This window comes from Ambystoma mexicanum, chromosome 5p, assembly GCF_040938575.1.
Source record: "Ambystoma mexicanum isolate Mex_15411 chromosome 5p, UKY_AmexF1_1, whole genome shotgun sequence".
In the NCBI taxonomy this organism is placed as follows: Eukaryota; Metazoa; Chordata; class Amphibia; order Caudata; family Ambystomatidae; genus Ambystoma; species Ambystoma mexicanum.
The window spans coordinates 742,720,354-742,742,333 of NC_090930.1; the positions used below are offsets into that span (position 1 = coordinate 742,720,354).

At 39.5% G+C, this 21,980-nt stretch overlaps 19 non-coding genes across 19 annotated transcripts; 9 read left to right on the plus strand and 10 right to left on the minus strand.

The window, feature by feature from the left end:
* Positions 1-393: 393 nt before the first annotated feature.
* TRNAQ-CUG (transfer RNA glutamine (anticodon CUG)) lies at positions 394-465 on the minus strand. The gene has a single exon. It is a non-coding gene; the product is annotated as a tRNA-Gln (tRNA).
* Positions 466-724: 259 nt separating this feature from the next.
* On the plus strand, positions 725-796 carry TRNAQ-UUG (transfer RNA glutamine (anticodon UUG)). The gene has a single exon. It is a non-coding gene; the product is annotated as a tRNA-Gln (tRNA).
* Positions 797-1,709: 913 nt separating this feature from the next.
* On the minus strand, positions 1,710-1,781 carry TRNAQ-CUG (transfer RNA glutamine (anticodon CUG)). The gene has a single exon. It is a non-coding gene; the product is annotated as a tRNA-Gln (tRNA).
* A 2,389-nt stretch (positions 1,782-4,170) lies between these two features.
* Positions 4,171-4,242, plus strand: TRNAQ-UUG (transfer RNA glutamine (anticodon UUG)). The gene has a single exon. It is a non-coding gene; the product is annotated as a tRNA-Gln (tRNA).
* Positions 4,243-5,123: 881 nt separating this feature from the next.
* On the minus strand, positions 5,124-5,195 carry TRNAQ-CUG (transfer RNA glutamine (anticodon CUG)). The gene has a single exon. It is a non-coding gene; the product is annotated as a tRNA-Gln (tRNA).
* Positions 5,196-5,454: 259 nt separating this feature from the next.
* Positions 5,455-5,526, plus strand: TRNAQ-UUG (transfer RNA glutamine (anticodon UUG)). Its single transcript has one exon. It is a non-coding gene; the product is annotated as a tRNA-Gln (tRNA).
* Positions 5,527-6,439: 913 nt separating this feature from the next.
* On the minus strand, positions 6,440-6,511 carry TRNAQ-CUG (transfer RNA glutamine (anticodon CUG)). Its single transcript has one exon. It is a non-coding gene; the product is annotated as a tRNA-Gln (tRNA).
* A 2,404-nt stretch (positions 6,512-8,915) lies between these two features.
* TRNAQ-UUG (transfer RNA glutamine (anticodon UUG)) lies at positions 8,916-8,987 on the plus strand. Its single transcript has one exon. It is a non-coding gene; the product is annotated as a tRNA-Gln (tRNA).
* Positions 8,988-9,868: 881 nt separating this feature from the next.
* Positions 9,869-9,940, minus strand: TRNAQ-CUG (transfer RNA glutamine (anticodon CUG)). Its single transcript has one exon. It is a non-coding gene; the product is annotated as a tRNA-Gln (tRNA).
* Positions 9,941-10,199: 259 nt separating this feature from the next.
* On the plus strand, positions 10,200-10,271 carry TRNAQ-UUG (transfer RNA glutamine (anticodon UUG)). Its single transcript has one exon. It is a non-coding gene; the product is annotated as a tRNA-Gln (tRNA).
* A 913-nt stretch (positions 10,272-11,184) lies between these two features.
* On the minus strand, positions 11,185-11,256 carry TRNAQ-CUG (transfer RNA glutamine (anticodon CUG)). The gene has a single exon. It is a non-coding gene; the product is annotated as a tRNA-Gln (tRNA).
* A 2,387-nt stretch (positions 11,257-13,643) lies between these two features.
* Positions 13,644-13,715, plus strand: TRNAQ-UUG (transfer RNA glutamine (anticodon UUG)). Its single transcript has one exon. It is a non-coding gene; the product is annotated as a tRNA-Gln (tRNA).
* Positions 13,716-14,596: 881 nt separating this feature from the next.
* TRNAQ-CUG (transfer RNA glutamine (anticodon CUG)) lies at positions 14,597-14,668 on the minus strand. Its single transcript has one exon. It is a non-coding gene; the product is annotated as a tRNA-Gln (tRNA).
* Positions 14,669-14,927: 259 nt separating this feature from the next.
* Positions 14,928-14,999, plus strand: TRNAQ-UUG (transfer RNA glutamine (anticodon UUG)). Its single transcript has one exon. It is a non-coding gene; the product is annotated as a tRNA-Gln (tRNA).
* Positions 15,000-15,912: 913 nt separating this feature from the next.
* TRNAQ-CUG (transfer RNA glutamine (anticodon CUG)) lies at positions 15,913-15,984 on the minus strand. The gene has a single exon. It is a non-coding gene; the product is annotated as a tRNA-Gln (tRNA).
* Positions 15,985-18,371: 2,387 nt separating this feature from the next.
* TRNAQ-UUG (transfer RNA glutamine (anticodon UUG)) lies at positions 18,372-18,443 on the plus strand. Its single transcript has one exon. It is a non-coding gene; the product is annotated as a tRNA-Gln (tRNA).
* Positions 18,444-19,324: 881 nt separating this feature from the next.
* Positions 19,325-19,396, minus strand: TRNAQ-CUG (transfer RNA glutamine (anticodon CUG)). Its single transcript has one exon. It is a non-coding gene; the product is annotated as a tRNA-Gln (tRNA).
* Positions 19,397-19,655: 259 nt separating this feature from the next.
* TRNAQ-UUG (transfer RNA glutamine (anticodon UUG)) lies at positions 19,656-19,727 on the plus strand. Its single transcript has one exon. It is a non-coding gene; the product is annotated as a tRNA-Gln (tRNA).
* Positions 19,728-20,640: 913 nt separating this feature from the next.
* TRNAQ-CUG (transfer RNA glutamine (anticodon CUG)) lies at positions 20,641-20,712 on the minus strand. The gene has a single exon. It is a non-coding gene; the product is annotated as a tRNA-Gln (tRNA).
* Positions 20,713-21,980: the final 1,268 nt, after the last annotated feature.

The following is a 21,980-nucleotide window of genomic DNA, read 5'->3' on the forward strand; positions in this document are numbered from 1 at the left end:
AATTTACAAGAGTTATGAGTTCTAGAAAGTAGTGCATTTACTGATCAAGTGCCCTTGTTTAAATGTACTTACTTTATTTGGATCACACCTTTCTCGAAAGAAGAAATAAACTCTAAATTATCAGGAAACAATTCAACTGATTTTAGAGGCCTCCTGGGCTTTCAATGCAAATCGCTGAGATCAAAAGCCAGTTTAATAGCCATTATACCTTGGAGCTTTGGAGATATGAGAGTGGGCAGTTTCTTTGTGGCAAAAGAGAGTCATCCCCAGACCCAGAAACTATTAATATTCTTTGGTCAAAGAAGACTGCCATCAAAGTGGGCTGTAAAGCAAAGCTATTGCTGTTATATCTATCTGCAAATGAAAGGCAACTCTAAAAGAGAAGCAGCCCCAAGGTCCCACCGAGACTTGAACTCGGATCGCTGGATTCAGAGTCCAGAGTGCTAACCATTACACCATGGAACCCACATATTCAGTAGCATGATGCACTTCATTCTGGAAAAACAGAGCACATCAGAGAAAATATGTAATATTCCTATATCATTAGACTCCAGAGGAAGAATTTGATCCAAATGAGACATGAAGCCAGTACTTTGCGATTGCACAGCATCCAACAGCAACAGTGCTGCTTCGATATAATATCAGTAAACGGTTACTATAGGTCAGTAAAAATCTTGACTGTGCCCTATATTCTCATTGCCCTTATGAAGCTCTGCTCAACAAGGGTTCCATGGTGTAATGGTTAGCACTTTGGACTTTGAATCCAGCGATCCGAATTCAAGTCTCGGTGGAACCTCTCTCTTGCTCTAACACACTTTGTCTCCTTGTTGTCTTAAATTATAGGCCAAAGATAGTAATATTCATAAGGTTAGTGGTGTAGGGTATTCATTTTCGCTCTCACTCTCTGGCATAACTTTTCATAAAAATCCACTTTTGTGCCTAGCACCTTAACCTTTATGCATTTTTTTTAAATGTATGAACAGTGAGGTCATTCTGAGTCAATGGGCAGATCTGCATCGGAAACATACATAAAAGATTTGAAATTTTCAAACTTAACTCAATGTTAAGAAACATGCTCAATCTGTGACCCAATGGATTCTCTTTTTACTTGAAGATGCAGCAACAACATTAATAATACCATTTTGGGAAAAGCAGCTCTATTGTATCGCCATTCTCTTTCAAAATTGTTAAAGGGTTAATCCTATGAAAAGCGACCACATTCAGAATCAATGATATTAATCAAGCGTCTTAACAGTCTTTACATGTTTGTAAAATGAAGGTATCAGTTTGAGATGAAAAATAGAACGAAGAACACACTTTTCTTAATTCACAAAAGGCCTGAGGTGTATAAATACTGTTTGTACCGACCAAGGGCCCATTCGTGAATGTACTTACTTTAGTTGGATCATACCTTTCTTCAAAGAAGACATCCACAATAAACGATAAGGGAAAGGTTCGACTGATGGTAAACTCTTACAGAGATTTGAATGCAAATTATTGGATTCAACCTCCAGGGTGCTACCATTACACCATGGGTCTTTCACACCACAGAAAGTGGTGGGTTTCATTGTGGCTAAAGAGCGTCATCCATGGAAAATCTTTCTTTTTTCAAATGCACCCAGGGAATAATGCTATGAAAGTGGGCGACACAGCAGCGTCATTGCTATTAAAACAAGACACTGAGAGGAAAACAAACACAGTAATTCCCAAGGTCCCACCGAGATTTGAACTCGGATCGCTGGATTCAGAGTCCAGAGTGCTAACCATTACACCATGGAACCTACATACTTAGTGACATGATGAACGTCATTGCAGCAAAAAAAGAGCCTTTTAGAGAATGTATGCAATATTCTTTTATCTTATGCCTCCAGAGGAAGAATCCTATCCAAATGAGCTGTAAAGCAAAGAGTTTGCTATTGCGCAACAACCAACTAAACAGATCCACATTTGCATAATATCCGTGGGCTAGGAATATGAGTTTGTTAAAATGATGCATGAGATCTCGATTCTCATTTCTGTTACAACTCTGTCAGGTTGCACCAGCAAGGGGCCCATGGTGTAATGGTTAGCAAAGAACATTACTGAAGGGCCCCTCGGCCAGCCAGAAAGCCAAAATGGAGAGAACGGGCATGAACTGGTTGTGAATGAGCTTCAAAATGCGTTCACAGGTAATTGAACTGGTGATCTCCTCAGTTTATACACCTGGAACTCCTGTCAATAGCAACAGTCGGCAGCTGGGTTGCAAGACATTTCGTCGAAAAAAATTTGTCGACAGGACAAATGGTCGAAACCATTTGGTCGAAAACCAAATGGTCGAATTGCTTTTGTTTTTTATTTTCACATTTTTTTTTTGGGGGGTGGGGGTTGGGGGGGTCCCCGCCAACCCCCTTTTTTTCTAAAAAAACCCCTTTTTTTCCCTAAACTACAACCTAAAAAATATATATATATATATAAATTAAAAAATCGACCATTTGGCTTTCGACCAAATTACGTCGACCAAATGTCTTTCGACGAAATGTCTTTCGACGAAATGTCCGGACAGCGGCAGCTGGTCTGTGTCAATAATGGCAATTTGATTTTGCCATTTTCACAACTCCCTAATAAATGAACAAAATGTTCCATTTGTAGGCACAGTTACATGCTATGGTATGTATACCATGCTTAATAACCACCATAGGAGGCTCAGAGCACCACCCGCATTCTTACGTACAAAACATGTAAGGAAATAATCAGATCTTTTGCTCTGCAGGAGTCAGGCTTCTTTAAAGCCTGACAAAGTGGCAGAGTGCCATTGTAAACTGAGGCATGATGAAACCATGCCCAAGAACCCAGGCAGGTTAAACCCTTCCACTCATGCCCCTAGGCCCCGAACGGTCACGAACGGCCAGGTTCTATAGACAGGGCAGCTGGCATGGATTATGGACACTTTTAACATAGGGTGGTTTTTCAACCTTATCTCCTCTGGGAGCAAAGCGCTGGACAGGGTTTCCTGTACGTTTTTGAGGTTCGCAGGGATCTATGTGTGGATGTTTCTTGGTGTGAAAAGCATGACACCTTTTGGGGTGACACCAGGCACTTCTGGGAGTTAATTTGCATAATCTCTACTTTCTATTTTATGTGACATGGGCTGCAGTTACATTGTTCTGTTAATAGAGGGCAACACACAGGTCATAGTTCCAAACAGGGGTGCACGGTCTGCTTGCTAGCTTACATTTACAGTTCTATTTGGGATTCACCGCCTTTTCATAAACTGAGTACTCTTCTGGAGTATTTCTAACTTATGTAGGTGTTTTGGGGGTGTTACGTGCCTTTGTATGACTGCTGCAAACCACTTGATATTAGACATTGATTGGAAACGACATAAAAAATCCTGACACATATTGTAAGCGGACATAAAATGACCTATATTAGCTAATATAAGTAAACAGACATCACTCCCCCCTCCCCACAAAAAGGGATGTATGCGTACACAAAAAATAAAAATGAAAAACAAGCAACTACTGCAGTTAAAATCTAAAAATGTAAATTCAGTTACATGATCATGACCCGGAAGGGGAAGTTAAAAAGTAAAAAAACACAAGGTAGGAGAGAGGTTAGCTTTACATGCCATGAGGGAGGAAGAGGTCTTCCAAGCACTGTTGTGTATGTTGGTCAATCCCTCTGAAACGCAAAAGGGATGTGCACATAGAAATCAAAGCAGAGTCATCCAGAGAGACTATTTAATTCTTTTTTTTTCAAATTCTCAAAAGGAAGCTGCTATCAAATTGAACTATTCATCACAGCCACTGCTAGGAAATCTATGTGCATAAAATGACAATACACCCAAAGGAAAACAAAATATAGCTATAACATGTCAGATTACTAAATTCAGAGTCCAGCCTACTAACCATTAGACCATGGAACCTAAATACTTCCGCAAATGCTGAACTTCATTATGCCAAAACAGAGGCAGTCAGAAACAATATTTAATATTGCTTAATCATATGCCTCAAGAGGAAGAATTTGATCTACATGCTCTATAAAGCACAGAGATTGCTATAGCACAACGTCAATCGACAACATCGCTGTGTTTGTATGATATCAGTCAATTGGGACTATGAATCTGTAAAAATTGTAAATGTGCTCTATATTGCCATTTCTGATTCAACGCTCTCAGGTGCATCTTGCAAGGGTTCCATGGTGTAATGGTTAGCACTTTGGACTTTGAATCCAACGATCCGAGTTCAAGTCTCGGTGGGACCGTTATCTTGCTCTTACACTCCATTTTCTAATTTCTCAAATTACAATTCAACAGAGTTAATATTCAGAAGTTCAGTCGACTCTCTCTGCACGACATTCCATTTAAATGTACTTTGGTGCCTGATACCAATACAGTGATGCAACTACATATCGTTAATGTACAATCCCTAAGGTCAATCAGAGTGGGCACCCAGATATCTCTCAGAAACATTTTCCACAGATGAATAATGTCCAACCTTAACTCTATGAAAAGAAAAATGTACACACTATGTGCAGTAGATTCTCTGCTCACTGGAACATGCAGAAACAACATTGATGTGAAAAGATTGGAAAAAGCCCTATTTTATTAACATTAAAAAATGTTATACAATTACTTTGGTGAATCATATTCACTTTCACAATCATTCCTATGTTTCAAGCAATTTGATGGTCTTATTAAATGTGTAAAAAATGTAATTCTTTGAGTTGACAAACTGTATGGAGAGCAAACTTTTTATAACTTACAAGAGTTATGAGTTCTAGAAAGTAGTGTATTTACTGATCAAGTGCCCTTGTTTAAATGTACTTACTTTATTTGGATCACACCTTTCTCGAAAGAAGAAATAAACTCTAAATTATCAGGAAACAATTCAACTGATTTTAGGGGCCTCCTGGGCTTTCAATGCAAATCGCTGAGATCAAAAGCCAGTTTAATAGCCATTATACCTTGGAGCTTTGGAGATATGAGAGTGGGCAGTTTCTTTGTGGCAAAAGAGAGTCATCCCCAGAAACTATTAATATTCTTTGGTCAAAGAAGACTGCCATCAAAGTGGGCTGTAAAGCAAAGCTATTGCTGTTATATCTATCTGCAAATGAAAGGCAACTCTAAAAGAGAAGCAGCCCCAAGGTCCCACCGAGACTTGAACTCGGATCGCTGGATTCAGAGTCCAGAGTGCTAACCATTACACCATGGAACCCACATATTCAGTAGCATGATGCACTTCATTCTGGAAAAACAGAGCACATCAGAGAAAATATGTAATATTCCTATATCATTAGACTCCAGAGGAAGAATTTGATCCAAATGAGACATGAAGCCAGTACTTTGCGATTGCACAGCATCCAACAGCAACAGTGCTGCTTCGATATAATATCAGTAAACGGTTACTATAGGTCAGTAAAAATCTTGACTGTGCCCTATATTCTCATTGCCCTTATGAAGCTCTGCTCAACAAGGGTTCCATGGTGTAATGGTTAGCACTTTGGACTTTGAATCCAGCGATCCGAGTTCAAGTCTCGGTGGAACCTCTCTCTTGCTCTAACACACTTTGTCTCCTTGTTGTCTTAAATTATAGGCCAAAGATAGTAATATTCATAAGGTTAGTGGTGTAGGGTATTCATTTTCGCTCTCACTCTCTGGCATAACTTTTCATAAAAATCCACTTTTGTGCCTAGCACCTTAACCTTTATGCATTTTTTTTAAATGTATGAACAGTGAGGTCATTCTGAGTCGATGGGCAGATCTGCATCGGAAACATACATAAAAGATTTGAAATTTTCAAACTTAACTCAATGTTAAGAAACATGCTCAATCTGTGACCCAATGGATTCTCTTTTTACTTGAAGAGGCAGCAACAACATTAATAATACCATTTTGGGAAAAGCAGCTCTATTGTATCGCCATTCTCTTTCAAAATTGTTAAAGGGTTAATCCTATGAAAAGCGACCACATTCAGAATCAATGATGTTAATCAAGCGTCTTAACAGTCTTTACATGTTTGTAAAATGAAGGTATCAGTTTGAGATGAAAAATAGAACGAAGAACACACTTTTCTTAATTCACAAAAGGCCTGAGGTGTATAAATACTGTTTGTACCGACCAAGGGCCCATTCGTGAATGTACTTACTTTAGTTGGATCATACCTTTCTTCAAAGAAGACATCCACAATAAACGATAAGGGAAAGGTTCGACTGATGGTAAACTCTTACAGAGATTTGAATGCAAATTATTGGATTCAACCTCCAGGGTGCTACCATTACACCATGGGTCTTTCACACCACAGAAAGTGGTGGGTTTCATTGTGGCTAAAGAGCGTCATCCATGGAAAATCTTTCTTTTTTCAAATGCACCCAGGGAATAATGCTATGAAAGTGGGCGACACAGCAGCGTCATTGCTATTAAAACAAGACACTGAGAGGAAAACAAACACAGTAATTCCCAAGGTCCCACCGAGATTTGAACTCGGATCGCTGGATTCAGAGTCCAGAGTGCTAACCATTACACCATGGAACCTACATACTTAGTGACATGATGAACGTCATTGCAGCAAAAAAAGCGCCTTTTAGAGAATGTATGCAATATTCTTTTATCTTATGCCTCCAGAGGAAGAATCCTATCCAAATGAGCTGTAAACCAAAGAGTTTGCTATTGCGCAACAACCAACTAAACAGATCCACATTTGCATAATATCCGTGGGCTAGGAATATGAGTTTGTTAAAATGATGCATGAGATCTCGATTCTCATTTCTGTTACAACTCTGTCAGGTTGCACCAGCAAGGGGCCCATGGTGTAATGGTTAGCAAAGAACATTACTGAAGGGCCCCTCGGCCAGCCAGAAAGCCAAAATGGAGAGAACGGGCATGAACTGGTTGTGAATGAGCTTCAAAATGCGTTCACAGGTAATTGAACTGGTGATCTCCTCAGTTTATACACCTGGAACTCCTGTCAATAGCAACAGTCGGCAGCTGGGTTGCAAGACATTTCGTCGAAAAAAATTTGTCGACAGGACAAATGGTCGAAACCATTTGGTCGAAAACCAAATGGTCAAATTGCTTTTGTTTTTTATTTTCACATTTTTTTTTTGGGGGGTGGGGGTTGGGGGGGTCCCCGCCAACCCCCTTTTTTTCTAAAAAAACCCCTTTTTTTCCCTAAACTACAACCTAAAAAATATATATATATATATAAATTAAAAAATCGACCATTTGGCTTTCGACCAAATTACGTCGACCAAATGTCTTTCGACGAAATGTCTTTCGACGAAATGTCTTTCGACGAAATGTCCGGACAGCGGCAGCTGGTCTGTGTCAATAATGGCAATTTGATTTTGCCATTTTCACAACTCCCTAATAAATGAACAAAATGTTCCATTTGTAGGCACAGTTACATGCTATGGTATGTATACCATGCTTAATAACCACCATAGGAGGCTCAGAGCACCACCCGCATTCTTACGTACAAAACATGTAAGGAAATAATCAGATCTTTTGCTCTGCAGGAGTCAGGCTTCTTTAAAGCCTGACAAAGTGGCAGAGTGCCATTGTAAACTGAGGCATGATGAAACCATGCCCAAGAACCCAGGCAGGTTAAACCCTTCCACTCATGCCCCTAGGCCCCGAACGGTCACGAACGGCCAGGTTCTATAGACAGGGCAGCTGGCATGGATTATGGACACTTTTAACATAGGGTGGTTTTTCAACCTTATCTCCTCTGGGAGCAAAGCGCTGGACAGGGTTTCCTGTACGTTTTTGAGGTTCGCAGGGATCTATGTGTGGATGTTTCTTGGTGTGAAAAGCATGACACCTTTTGGGGTGACACCAGGCTCTTCTGGGAGTTAATTTGCATAATCTCTACTTTCTATTTTATGTGACATGGGCTGCAGTTACATTGTTCTGTTAATAGAGGGCAACACACAGGTCATAGTTCCAAACAGGGGTGCACGGTCTGCTTGCTAGCTTACATTTACAGTTCTATTTGGGATTCACCGCCTTTTCATAAACTGAGTACTCTTCTGGAGTATTTCTAACTTATGTAGGTGTTTTGGGGGTGTTACGTGCCTTTGTATGACTGCTGCAAACCACTTGATATTAGACATTGATTGGAAACGACATAAAAAATCCTGACACATATTGTAAGCGGACATAAAATGACCTATATTAGCTAATATAAGTAAACAGACATCACTCCCCCCTCCCCACAAAAAGGGATGTATGCGTACACAAAAAATAAAAATGAAAAACAAGCAACTACTGCAGTTAAAATCTAAAAATGTAAATTCAGTTACATGATCATGACTCGGAAGGGGAAGTTAAAAAGTAAAAAAACACAAGGTAGGAGAGAGGTTAGCTTTACATGCCATGAGGGAGGAAGAGGTCTTCCAAGCACTGTTGTGTATGTTGGTCAATCCCTCTGAAACGCAAAAGGGATGTGCACATAGAAATCAAAGCAGAGTCATCCAGAGAGACTATTTAATTCTTTTTTTTTCAAATTCTCAAAAGGAAGCTGCTATCAAATTGAACTATTCATCACAGCCACTGCTAGGAAATCTATGTGCATAAAATGACAATACACCCAAAGGAAAACAAAATATAGCTATAACATGTCAGATTACTAAATTCAGAGTCCAGCCTACTAACCATTAGACCATGGAACCTAAATACTTCCGCAAATGCTGAACTTCATTATGCCAAAACAGAGGCAGTCAGAAACAATATTTAATATTGCTTAATCATATGCCTCAAGAGGAAGAATTTGATCTACATGCTCTATAAAGCACAGAGATTGCTATAGCACAACGTCAATCGACAACATCGCTGTGTTTGTATGATATCAGTCAATTGGGACTATGAATCTGTAAAAATTGTAAATGTGCTCTATATTGCCATTTCTGATTCAACACTCTCAGGTGCATCTTGCAAGGGTTCCATGGTGTAATGGTTAGCACTTTGGACTTTGAATCCAACGATCCGAGTTCAAGTCTCGGTGGGACCGTTATCTTGCTCTTACACTCCATTTTCTAATTTCTCAAATTACAATTCAACAGAGTTAATATTCAGAAGTTCAGTCGACTCTCTCTGCACGACATTCCATTTAAATGTACTTTGGTGCCTGATACCAATACAGTGATGCAACTACATATCGTTAATGTACAATCCCTAAGGTCAATCAGAGTGGGCACCCAGATATCTCTCAGAAACATTTTCCACAGATGAATAATGTCCAACCTTAACTCTATGAAAAGAAAAATGTACACACTATGTGCAGTAGATTCTCTGCTCACTGGAACATGCAGAAACAACATTGATGTGAAAAGATTGGAAAAAGCCCTATTTTATTAACATTAAAAAATGTTATACAATTATTTTGGTGAATCATATTCACTTTCACAATCATTCCTATGTTTCAAGCAATTTGATGGTCTTATTAAATGTGTAAAAAATGTAATTCTTTGAGTTGACAAACTGTATGGAGAGCAAACTTTTTATAACTTACAAGAGTTATGAGTTCTAGAAAGTAGTGCATTTACTGATCAAGTGCCCTTGTTTAAATGTACTTACTTTATTTGGATCACACCTTTCTCGAAAGAAGAAATAAACTCTAAATTATCAGGAAACAATTCAACTGATTTTAGGGGCCTCCTGGGCTTTCAATGCAAATCGCTGAGATCAAAAGCCAGTTTAATAGCCATTATACCTTGGAGCTTTGGAGATATGAGAGTGGGCAGTTTCTTTGTGGCAAAAGAGAGTCATCCCCAGAAACTATTAATATTCTTTGGTCAAAGAAGACTGCCATCAAAGTGGGCTGTAAAGCAAAGCTATTGCTGTTATATCTATCTGCAAATGAAAGGCAACTCTAAAAGAGAAGCAGCCCCAAGGTCCCACCGAGACTTGAACTCGGATCGCTGGATTCAGAGTCCAGAGTGCTAACCATTACACCATGGAACCCACATATTCAGTAGCATGATGCACTTCATTCTGGAAAAACAGAGCACATCAGAGAAAATATGTAATATTCCTATATCATTAGACTCCAGAGGAAGAATTTGATCCAAATGAGACATGAAGCCAGTACTTTGCGATTGCACAGCATCCAACAGCAACAGTGCTGCTTCGATATAATATCAGTAAACGGTTACTATAGGTCAGTAAAAATCTTGACTGTGCCCTATATTCTCATTGCCCTTATGAAGCTCTGCTCAACAAGGGTTCCATGGTGTAATGGTTAGCGCTTTGGACTTTGAATCCAGCGATCCGAGTTCAAGTCTCGGTGGAACCTCTCTCTTGCTCTAACACACTTTGTCTCCTTGTTGTCTTAAATTATAGGCCAAAGATAGTAATATTCATAAGGTTAGTGGTGTAGGGTATTCATTTTCGCTCTCACTCTCTGGCATAACTTTTCATAAAAATCCACTTTTGTGCCTAGCACCTTAACCTTTATGCATTTTTTTTAAATGTATGAACAGTGAGGTCATTCTGAGTCGATGGGCAGATCTGCATCGGAAACATACATAAAAGATTTGAAATTTTCAAACTTAACTCAATGTTAAGAAACATGCTCAATCTGTGACCCAATGGATTCTCTTTTTACTTGAAGAGGCAGCAACAACATTAATAATACCATTTTGGGAAAAGCAGCTCTATTGTATCGCCATTCTCTTTCAAAATTGTTAAAGGGTTAATCCTATGAAAAGCGACCACATTCAGAATCAATGATATTAATCAAGCGTCTTAACAGTCTTTACATGTTTGTAAAATGAAGGTATCAGTTTGAGATGAAAAATAGAACGAAGAACACACTTTTCTTAATTCACAAAAGGCCTGAGGTGTATAAATACTGTTTGTACCGACCAAGGGCCCATTCGTGAATGTACTTACTTTAGTTGGATCATACCTTTCTTCAAAGAAGACATCCACAATAAACGATAAGGGAAAGGTTCGACTGATGGTAAACTCTTACAGAGATTTGAATGCAAATTATTGGATTCAACCTCCAGGGTGCTACCATTACACCATGGGTCTTTCACACCACAGAAAGTGGTGGGTTTCATTGTGGCTAAAGAGCGTCATCCATGGAAAATCTTTCTTTTTTCAAATGCACCCAGGGAATAATGCTATGAAAGTGGGCGACACAGCAGCGTCATTGCTATTAAAACAAGACACTGAGAGGAAAACAAACACAGTAATTCCCAAGGTCCCACCGAGATTTGAACTCGGATCGCTGGATTCAGAGTCCAGAGTGCTAACCATTACACCATGGAACCTACATACTTAGTGACATGATGAACGTCATTGCAGCAAAAAAAGCGCCTTTTAGAGAATGTATGCAATATTCTTTTATCTTATGCCTCCAGAGGAAGAATCCTATCCAAATGAGCTGTAAACCAAAGAGTTTGCTATTGCGCAACAACCAACTAAACAGATCCACATTTGCATAATATCCGTGGGCTAGGAATATGAGTTTGTTAAAATGATGCATGAGATCTCGATTCTCATTTCTGTTACAACTCTGTCAGGTTGCACCAGCAAGGGGCCCATGGTGTAATGGTTAGCAAAGAACATTACTGAAGGGCCCCTCGGCCAGCCAGAAAGCCAAAATGGAGAGAACGGGCATGAACTGGTTGTGAATGAGCTTCAAAATGCGTTCACAGGTAATTGAACTGGTGATCTCCTCAGTTTATACACCTGGAACTCCTGTCAATAGCAACAGTCGGCAGCTGGGTTGCAAGACATTTCGTCGAAAAAAATTTGTCGACAGGACAAATGGTCGAAACCATTTGGTCGAAAACCAAATGGTCAAATTGCTTTTGTTTTTTATTTTCACATTTTTTTTTTGGGGGGTGGGGGTTGGGGGGGTCCCCGCCAACCCCCTTTTTTTCTAAAAAAAACCCTTTTTTTCCCTAAACTACAACCTAAAAAATATATATATATATAAATTAAAAAATCGACCATTTGGCTTTCGACCAAATTACGTCGACCAAATGTCTTTCGACGAAATGTCTTTCGACGAAATGTCCGGACAGCGGCAGCTGGTCTGTGTCAATAATGGCAATTTGATTTTGCCATTTTCACAACTCCCTAATAAATGAACAAAATGTTCCATTTGTAGGCACAGTTACATGCTATGGTATGTATACCATGCTTAATAACCACCATAGGAGGCTCAGAGCACCATCCGCATTCTTACGTACAAAACATGTAAGGAAATAATCAGATCTTTTGCTCTGCAGGAGTCAGGCTTCTTTAAAGCCTGACAAGGTGGCAGAGTGCCATTGTAAACTGAGGCATGATGAAACCATGCCCAAGAACCCAGGCAGGTTAAACCCTTCCACTCATGCCCCTAGGCCACGAACGGCCACGAACGGCCAGGTTCTATAGACAGGGCAGCTGGCATGGATTATGGACACTTTTAACATAGGGTGGTTTTTCAACCTTATCTCCTCTGGGAGCAAAGCGCTGGACAGGGTTTCCTGTACGTTTTTGAGGTTCGCAGGGATCTATGTGTGGATGTTTCTTGGTGTGAAAAGCATGACACCTTTTGGGGTGACACCAGGCTCTTCTGGGAGTTAATTTGCATAATCTCTACTTTCTATTTTATGTGACATGGGCTGCAGTTACATTGTTCTGTTAATAGAGGGCAACACACAGGTCATAGTTCCAAACAGGGGTGCACGGTCTGCTTGCTAGCTTACATTTACAGTTCTATTTGGGATTCACCGCCTTTTCATAAACTGAGTACTCTTCTGGAGTATTTCTAACTTATGTAGGTGTTTTGGGGGTGTTACGTGCCTTTGTATGACTGCTGCAAACCACTTGATATTAGACATTGATTGGAAACGACATAAAAAATCCTGACACATATTGTAAGCGGACATAAAATGACCTATATTAGCTAATATAAGTAAACAGACATCACTCCCCCCTCCCCACAAAAAGGGATGTATGCGTACACAAAAAATAAAAATGAAAAACAAGCAACTACTGCAGTTAAAATCTAAAAATGTAAATTCAGTTACATGATCATGACTCGGAAGGGGAAGTTAAAAAGTAAAAAAACACAAGGTAGGAGAGAGGTTAGCTTTACATGCCATGAGGGAGGAAGAGGTCTTCCAAGCACTGTTGTGTATGTTGGTCAATCCCTCTGAAACGCAAAAGGGATGTGCACATAGAAATCAAAGCAGAGTCATCCAGAGAGACTATTTAATTCTTTTTTTTTCAAATTCTCAAAAGGAAGCTGCTATCAAATTGAACTATTCATCACAGCCACTGCTAGGAAATCTATGTGCATAAAATGACAATACACCCAAAGGAAAACAAAATATAGCTATAACATGTCAGATTACTAAATTCAGAGTCCAGCCTACTAACCATTAGACCATGGAACCTAAATACTTCCGCAAATGCTGAACTTCATTATGCCAAAACAGAGGCAGTCAGAAACAATATTTAATATTGCTTAATCATATGCCTCAAGAGGAAGAATTTGATCTACATGCTCTATAAAGCACAGAGATTGCTATAGCACAACGTCAATCGACAACATCGCTGTGTTTGTATGATATCAGTCAATTGGGACTATGAATCTGTAAAAATTGTAAATGTGCTCTATATTGCCATTTCTGATTCAACACTCTCAGGTGTATCTTGCAAGGGTTCCATGGTGTAATGGTTAGCACTTTGGACTTTGAATCCAACGATCCGAGTTCAAGTCTCGGTGGGACCGTTATCTTGCTCTTACACTCCATTTTCTAATTTCTCAAATTACAATTCAACAGAGTTAATATTCAGAAGTTCAGTCGACTCTCTCTGCACGACATTCCATTTAAATGTACTTTGGTGCCTGATACCAATACAGTGATGCAACTACATATCGTTAATGTACAATCCCTAAGGTCAATCAGAGTGGGCACCCAGATATCTCTCAGAAACATTTTCCACAGATGAATAATGTCCAACCTTAACTCTATGAAAAGAAAAATGTACACACTATGTGCAGTAGATTCTCTGCTCACTGGAACATGCAGAAACAACATTGATGTGAAAAGATTGGAAAAAGCCCTATTTTATTAACATTAAAAAATGTTATACAATTATTTTGGTGAATCATATTCACTTTCACAATCATTCCTATGTTTCAAGCAATTTGATGGTCTTATTAAATGTGTAAAAAATGTAATTCTTTGAGTTGACAAACTGTATGGAGAGCAAACTTTTTATAACTTACAAGAGTTATGAGTTCTAGAAAGTAGTGCATTTACTGATCAAGTGCCCTTGTTTAAATGTACTTACTTTATTTGGATCACACCTTTCTCGAAAGAAGAAATAAACTCTAAATTATCAGGAAACAATTCAACTGATTTTAGGGGCCTCCTGGGCTTTCAATGCAAATCGCTGAGATCAAAAGCCAGTTTAATAGCCATTATACCTTGGAGCTTTGGAGATATGAGAGTGGGCAGTTTCTTTGTGGCAAAAGAGAGTCATCCCCAGAAACTATTAATATTCTTTGGTCAAAGAAGACTGCCATCAAAGTGGGCTGTAAAGCAAAGCTATTGCTGTTATATCTATCTGCAAATGAAAGGCAACTCTAAAAGAGAAGCAGCCCCAAGGTCCCACCGAGACTTGAACTCGGATCGCTGGATTCAGAGTCCAGAGTGCTAACCATTACACCATGGAACCCACATATTCAGTAGCATGATGCACTTCATTCTGGAAAAACAGAGCACATCAGAGAAAATATGTAATATTCCTATATCATTAGACTCCAGAGGAAGAATTTGATCCAAATGAGACATGAAGCCAGTACTTTGCGATTGCACAGCATCCAACAGCAACAGTGCTGCTTCGATATAATATCAGTAAACGGTTACTATAGGTCAGTAAAAATCTTGACTGTGCCCTATATTCTCATTGCCCTTATGAAGCTCTGCTCAACAAGGGTTCCATGGTGTAATGGTTAGCGCTTTGGACTTTGAATCCAGTGATCCGAGTTCAAGTCTCGGTGGAACCTCTCTCTTGCTCTAACACACTTTGTCTCCTTGTTGTCTTAAATTATAGGCCAAAGATAGTAATATTCATAAGGTTAGTGGTGTAGGGTATTCATTTTCGCTCTCACTCTCTGGCATAACTTTTCATAAAAATCCACTTTTGTGCCTAGCACCTTAACCTTTATGCATTTTTTTTAAATGTATGAACAGTGAGGTCATTCTGAGTCGATGGGCAGATCTGCATCGGAAACATACATAAAAGATTTGAAATTTTCAAACTTAACTCAATGTTAAGAAACATGCTCAATCTGTGACCCAATGGATTCTCTTTTTACTTGAAGAGGCAGCAACAACATTAATAATACCATTTTGGGAAAAGCAGCTCTATTGTATCGCCATTCTCTTTCAAAATTGTTAAAGGGTTAATCCTATGAAAAGCGACCACATTCAGAATCAATGATATTAATCAAGCGTCTTAACAGTCTTTACATGTTTGTAAAATGAAGGTATCAGTTTGAGATGAAAAATAGAACGAAGAACACACTTTTCTTAATTCACAAAAGGCCTGAGGTGTATAAATACTGTTTGTACCGACCAAGGGCCCATTCGTGAATGTACTTACTTTAGTTGGATCATACCTTTCTTCAAAGAAGACATCCACAATAAACGATAAGGGAAAGGTTCGACTGATGGTAAACTCTTACAGAGATTTGAATGCAAATTATTGGATTCAACCTCCAGGGTGCTACCATTACACCATGGGTCTTTCACACCACAGAAAGTGGTGGGTTTCATTGTGGCTAAAGAGCGTCATCCATGGAAAATCTTTCTTTTTTCAAATGCACCCAGGGAATAATGCTATGAAAGTGGGCGACACAGCAGCGTCATTGCTATTAAAACAAGACACTGAGAGGAAAACAAACACAGTAATTCCCAAGGTCCCACCGAGATTTGAACTCGGATCGCTGGATTCAGAGTCCAGAGTGCTAACCATTACACCATGGAACCTACATACTTAGTGACATGATGAACGTCATTGCAGCAAAAAAAGCGCCTTTTAGAGAATGTATGCAATATTCTTTTATCTTATGCCTCCAGAGGAAGAATCCTATCCAAATGAGCTGTAAACCAAAGAGTTTGCTATTGCGCAACAACCAACTAAACAGATCCACATTTGCATAATATCCGTGGGCTAGGAATATGAGTTTGTTAAAATGATGCATGAGATCTCGATTCTCATTTCTGTTACAACTCTGTCAGGTTGCACCAGCAAGGGGCCCATGGTGTAATGGTTAGCAAAGAACATTACTGAAGGGCCCCTCGGCCAGCCAGAAAGCCAAAATGGAGAGAACGGGCATGAACTGGTTGTGAATGAGCTTCAAAATGCGTTCACAGGTAATTGAACTGGTGATCTCCTCAGTTTATACACCTGGAACTCCTGTCAATAGCAACAGTCGGCAGCTGGGTTGCAAGACATTTCGTCGAAAAAAATTTGTCGACAGGACAAATGGTCGAAACCATTTGGTCGAAAACCAAATGGTCAAATTGCTTTTGTTTTTTATTTTCACATTTTTTTTTTGGGGGGTGGGGGTTGGGGGGGTCCCCGCCAACCCCCTTTTTTTCTAAAAAAACCCCTTTTTTTCCCTAAACTACAACCTAAAAAATATATATATATATAAATTAAAAAATCGACCATTTGGCTTTCGACCAAATTACGTCGACCAAATGTCTTTCGACGAAATGTCTTTCGACGAAATGTCCGGACAGCGGCAGCTGGTCTGTGTCAATAATGGCAATTTGATTTTGCCATTTTCACAACTCCCTAATAAATGAACAAAATGTTCCATTTGTAGGCACAGTTACATGCTATGGTATGTATACCATGCTTAATAACCACCATAGGAGGCTCAGAGCACCATCCGCATTCTTACGTACAAAACATGTAAGGAAATAATCAGATCTTTTGCTCTGCAAGAGTCAGGCTTCTTTAAAGCCTGACAAGGTGGCAGAGTGCCATTGTAAACTGAGGCATGATGAAACCATGCCCAAGAACCCAGGCAGGTTAAACCCTTCCACTCATGCCCCTAGGCCACGAACGGCCACGAACGGCCAGGTTCTATAGACAGGGCAGCTGGCATGGATTATGGACACTTTTAACATAGGGTGGTTTTTCAACCTTATCTCCTCTGGGAGCAAAGCGCTGGACAGGGTTTCCTGTACGTTTTTGAGGTTCGCAGGGATCTATGTGTGGATGTTTCTTGGTGTGAAAAGCATGACACCTTTTGGGGTGACACCAGGCTCTTCTGGGAGTTAATTTGCATAATCTCTACTTTCTATTTTATGTGACATGGGCTGCAGTTACATTGTTCTGTTAATAGAGGGCAACACACAGGTCATAGTTCCAAACAGGGGTGCACGGTCTGCTTGCTAGCTTACATTTACAGTTCTATTTGGGATTCACCGCCTTTTCATAAACTGAGTACTCTTCTGGAGTATTTCTAATTTATGTAGGTGTTTTGGGGGTGTTACGTGCCTTTGTATGACTGCTGCAAACCACTTGATATTAGACATTGATTGGAAACGACATAAAAAATCCTGACACATATTGTAAGCGGACATAAAATGACCTATATTAGCTAATATAAGTAAACAGACATCACTCCCCCCTCCCCACAAAAAGGGATGTATGCGTACACAAAAAATAAAAATGAAAAACAAGCAACTACTGCAGTTAAAATCTAAAAATGTAAATTCAGTTACATGATCATGACTCGGAAGGGGAAGTTAAAAAGTAAAAAAACACAAGGTAGGAGAGAGGTTAGCTTTACATGCCATGAGGGAGGAAGAGGTCTTCCAAGCACTGTTGTGTATGTTGGTCAATCCCTCTGAAACGCAAAAGGGATGTGCACATAGAAATCAAAGCAGAGTCATCCAGAGAGACTATTTAATTCTTTTTTTTTCAAATTCTCAAAAGGAAGCTGCTATCAAATTGAACTATTCATCACAGCCACTGCTAGGAAATCTATGTGCATAAAATGACAATACACCCAAAGGAAAACAAAATATAGCTATAACATGTCAGATTACTAAATTCAGAGTCCAGCCTACTAACCATTAGACCATGGAACCCAAATACTTCCGCAAATGCTGAACTTCATTATGCCAAAACAGAGGCAGTCAGAAACAATATTTAATATTGCTTAATCATATGCCTCAAGAGGAAGAATTTGATCTACATGCTCTATAAAGCACAGAGATTGCTATAGCACAACGTCAATCGACAACATCGCTGTGTTTGTATGATATCAGTCAATTGGGACTATGAATCTGTAAAAATTGTAAATGTGCTCTATATTGCCATTTCTGATTCAACACTCTCAGGTGTATCTTGCAAGGGTTCCATGGTGTAATGGTTAGCACTTTGGACTTTGAATCCAACGATCCGAGTTCAAGTCTCGGTGGGACCGTTATCTTGCTCTTACACTCCATTTTCTAATTTCTCAAATTACAATTCAACAGAGTTAATATTCAGAAGTTCAGTCGACTCTCTCTGCACGACATTCCATTTAAATGTACTTTGGTGCCTGATACCAATACAGTGATGCAACTACATATCGTTAATGTACAATCCCTAAGGTCAATCAGAGTGGGCACCCAGATATCTCTCAGAAACATTTTCCACAGATGAATAATGTCCAACCTTAACTCTATGAAAAGAAAAATGTACACACTATGTGCAGTAGATTCTCTGCTCACTGGAACATGCAGAAACAACATTGATGTGAAAAGATTGGAAAAAGCCCTATTTTATTAACATTAAAAAATGTTATACAATTATTTTGGTGAATCATATTCACTTTCACAATCATTCCTATGTTTCAAGCAATTTGATGGTCTTATTAAATGTGTAAAAAATGTAATTCTTTGAGTTGACAAACTGTATGGAGAGCAAACTTTTTATAACTTACAAGAGTTATGAGTTCTAGAAAGTAGTGCATTTACTGATCAAGTGCCCTTGTTTAAATGTACTTACTTTATTTGGATCACACCTTTCTCGAAAGAAGAAATAAACTCTAAATTATCAGGAAACAATTCAACTGATTTTAGGGGCCTCCTGGGCTTTCAATGCAAATCGCTGAGATCAAAAGCCAGTTTAATAGCCATTATACCTTGGAGCTTTGGAGATATGAGAGTGGGCAGTTTCTTTGTGGCAAAAGAGAGTCATCCCCAGAAACTATTAATATTCTTTGGTCAAAGAAGACTGCCATCAAAGTGGGCTGTAAAGCAAAGCTATTGCTGTTATATCTATCTGCAAATGAAAGGCAACTCTAAAAGAGAAGCAGCCCCAAGGTCCCACCGAGACTTGAACTCGGATCGCTGGATTCAGAGTCCAGAGTGCTAACCATTACACCATGGAACCCACATATTCAGTAGCATGATGCACTTCATTCTGGAAAAACAGAGCACATCAGAGAAAATATGTAATATTCCTATATCATTAGACTCCAGAGGAAGAATTTGATCCAAATGAGACATGAAGCCAGTACTTTGCGATTGCACAGCATCCAACAGCAACAGTGCTGCTTCGATATAATATCAGTAAACGGTTACTATAGGTCAGTAAAAATCTTGACTGTGCCCTATATTCTCATTGCCCTTATGAAGCTCTGCTCAACAAGGGTTCCATGGTGTAATGGTTAGCACTTTGGACTTTGAATCCAGCGATCCGAGTTCAAGTCTCGGTGGAACCTCTCTCTTGCTCTAACACACTTTGTCTCCTTGTTGTCTTAAATTATAGGCCAAAGATAGTAATATTCATAAGGTTAGTGGTGTAGGGTATTCATTTTCGCTCTCACTCTCTGGCATAACTTTTCATAAAAATCCACTTTTGTGCCTAGCACCTTAACCTTTATGCATGTTTTTTAAATGTATGAACAGTGAGGTCATTCTGAGTCAATGGGCAGATCTGCATCGGAAACATACATAAAAGATTTGAAATTTTCAAACTTAACTCAATGTTAAGAAACATGCTCAATCTGTGACCCAATGGATTCTCTTTTTACTTGAAGATGCAGCAACAACATTAATAATACCATTTTGGGAAAAGCAGCTCTATTGTATCGCCATTCTCTTTCAAAATTGTTAAAGGGTTAATCCTATGAAAAGCGACCACATTCAGAATCAATGATATTAATCAAGCGTCTTAACAGTCTTTACATGTTTGTAAAATGAAGGTATCAGTTTGAGATGAAAAATAGAACGAAGAACACACTTTTCTTAATTCACAAAAGGCCTGAGGTGTATAAATACTGTTTGTACCGACCAAGGGCCCATTCGTGAATGTACTTACTTTAGTTGGATCATACCTTTCTTCAAAGAAGACATCCACAATAAACGATAAGGGAAAGGTTCGACTGATGGTAAACTCTTACAGAGATTTGAATGCAAATTATTGGATTCAACCTCCAGGGTGCTACCATTACACCATGGGTCTTTCACACCACAGAAAGTGGTGGGTTTCATTGTGGCTAAAGAGCCTCATCCATGGAAAATCTTTCTTTTTTCAAATGCACCCAGGGAATAATGCTATGAAAGTGGGCGACACAGCAGCGTCATTGCTATTAAAACAAGACACTGAGAGGAAAACAAACACAGTAATTCCCAAGGTCCCACCGAGATTTGAACTCGGATCGCTGGATTCAGAGTCCAGAGTGCTAACCATTACACCATGGAACCTACATACTTAGTGACATGATGAACGTCATTGCAGCAAAAAAAGAGCCTTTTAGAGAATGTATGCAATATTCTTTTATCTTATGCCTCCAGAGGAAGAATCCTATCCAAATGAGCTGTAAAGCAAAGAGTTTGCTATTGCGCAACAACCAACTAAACAGATCCACATTTGCATAATATCCGTGGGCTAGGAATATGAGTTTGTTAAAATGATGCATGAGATCTCGATTCTCATTTCTGTTACAACTCTGTCAGGTTGCACCAGCAAGGGGCCCATGGTGTAATGGTTAGCAAAGAACATTACTGAAGGGCCCCTCGGCCAGCCAGAAAGCCAAAATGGAGAGAACGGGCATGAACTGGTTGTGAATGAGCTTCAAAATGCGTTCACAGGTAATTGAACTGGTGATCTCCTCAGTTTATACACCTGGAACTCCTGTCAATAGCAACAGTCGGCAGCTGGGTTGCAAGACATTTCGTCGAAAAAAATTTGTCGACAGGACAAATGGTCGAAACCATTTGGTCGAAAACCAAATGGTCGAATTGCTTTTGTTTTTTATTTTCACATTTTTTTTTTGGGGGGTCGGGGTTGGGGGGGTCCCCGCCAACCCCCTTTTTTTCTAAAAAAACCCCTTTTTTCCCTAAACTACAACCTAAAAAATATATATATATATAAATTAAAAAATCGACCATTTGGCTTTCGACCAAATTACGTCGACCAAATGTCTTTCGACGAAATGTCTTTCGACGAAATGTCCGGACAGCGGCAGCTGGTCTGTGTCAATAATGGCAATTTGATTTTGCCATTTTCACAACTCCCTAATAAATGAACAAAATGTTCCATTTGTAGGCACAGTTACATGCTATGGTATGTATACCATGCTTAATAACCACCATAGGAGGCTCAGAGCACCATCCGCATTCTTACGTACAAAACATGTAAGGAAATAATCAGATCTTTTGCTCTGCAGGAGTCAGGCTTCTTTAAAGCCTGACAAAGTGGCAGAGTGCCATTGTAAACTGAGGCATGATGAAACCATGCCCAAGAACCCAGGCAGGTTAAACCCTTCCACTCATGCCCCTAGGCCCCGAACGGCCAGGTTCTATAGACAGGGCAGCTGGCATGGATTAAGGACACTTTTAACATAGAGTGGTTTTTCAACCTTATCTCCTCTGGGAGCAAAGCGCTGGACAGGGTTTCCTGTACGTTTTTGAGGTTCGCAGGGATCTATGTGTGGATGTTTCTTGGTGTGAAAAGCATGACACCTTTTGGG